This window comes from Rhagoletis pomonella, unplaced genomic scaffold, assembly GCF_013731165.1.
Source record: "Rhagoletis pomonella isolate Grant_MI unplaced genomic scaffold, Rhpom_1.0 Rhpom_scaffold_07819, whole genome shotgun sequence".
Lineage (NCBI taxonomy): Eukaryota > Metazoa > Arthropoda > Insecta > Diptera > Tephritidae > Rhagoletis > Rhagoletis pomonella.
The window spans coordinates 166-1,752 of record NW_023466346.1 but is presented as its reverse complement, the minus strand read 5'-3'; the positions used below and the strand labels follow the sequence as shown (position 1 = coordinate 1,752).

Genomic DNA, 1,587 nt, shown 5'->3' with positions numbered 1-1,587 from the left:
GTGGACTCAGCACATATCTAATACAAGAACGTAAATTTCAATTTACGCTCTTGGTTGACAGCGCAGCCAGGGTTCGGACTCCCCTACGATCGGTAAACTGAAAATCTACTACGCAACTCGATACCGGCGAACTCCTTAGATTTGTTCGGGACAAAGCAAAGCGTATTAAATGTGCTTTTCTTTTTTAATAAAATCATGAGTTATTAAATTTTGAAGGGCCCGCCAACTTAGTAATTTTCAAATAAAGCATTAAGTTGTGATACTCCCAAGCACATATGTATATAAGCATCTGTGTACGAAAATAAACTATAATGCACGTTACTATTTCATTTCGTTTATTTCTTCAAGAGTTCGGTGCAATACGAAAACGAAACATGCCGGCCCTTTTTGTTAATTTAAGTTAACTTAACTTTTTATTAAAAATATAAAAGTACATTTAAACACACATAAGTAAACGTGAATCTCTGTGTACATATATACTATTTACAAAATGTACAACTAAATTCAGTGCGCTCAGTACTCCGTAATTACAGTTGTAAGTGGCAGCGCCTCGTAGTCCGCCCAATCTTTGACGCGCACCATTTCCATAAGCTTGCCGCTGTACGTGGGCACAAAAACATTTTTCTGCTGATTGAAGAGCTCACGTAGCAAAGGTAGTGTATCTACTTCACTGCCACTGCTTAGATATATGCTAACATCTTTCGCTTGACGAAAGGTCTCAGAGGCGATCACCTTTTCGATTGTCGAGCTATTAACTCGGCGCTTATAGATGGTATGACCTCGGTCTTCATGCGTTGCCGCAAAACTGTCTTCAATGGGTTCCGAACGGTTGTGGCCATTTTTCTTAGATTATGATTGTTAAATAAAATACAGCCTATATTAAGCACGCTCCGCGCCTTGCTGTGATCGAACCGGCACTGTATATTGTGCTTTTACTGCACCAAAACTTTAAATTTTTTGCATGAATTGCCCTCTTTGCCATGCCTTATCAACAATTATCTGCTCCAACTAGTGCCGCATTAGTTATCTGCTGCTTGAGCATGGAATTAAAATCAAGCATCCACTTGGGTGCCAGGGGTTATCAATGACACTGGGGCAATCTGCAGCAGTTTTGTTGTTTTTGTGAAAGCCAGTGTTTGTCGTCTAAATGTTTATCGTGTGATTAGTTTGCATTGCCGATTTGCTCCGGACCTATAATTTATTGTTTTTAGTTACCTTAAATCAAGTTGTCAGGCGTTCCAGCCCACTTGCTATCTGCGATTTTTTTGGTTGCCCTTACCTACTTACTTTTGTTTTGGGTGGCAGGCCGTGTAATTACACAAATTAACAAAATGACAACTCACCGATGCGAGCAGAGAAATCAAAGTCGATAACCGTGTGTCGATGCATAAACATAAGGTGCCCCACACACTTTATGCAAAACTCATGCAATATTATGCACACTATACACTATCACAAGACAGTGATATATGAGACCACCCGTACCATAAAATATACGAAATTTGCAATAACCACATATAATTAAGTTTCTTTGCTACTCGCCACCCAACCATAATATACATATATATACAAGTACGTATATCTATA

At 39.1% G+C, this 1,587-nt stretch overlaps 1 pseudogene; it reads right to left on the bottom strand.

Annotated features, from left to right (window-relative positions):
• Positions 1-260: 260 nt before the first annotated feature.
• LOC118755893 lies at positions 261-1,223 on the bottom strand (annotated as a pseudogene).
• Positions 1,224-1,587: the final 364 nt, after the last annotated feature.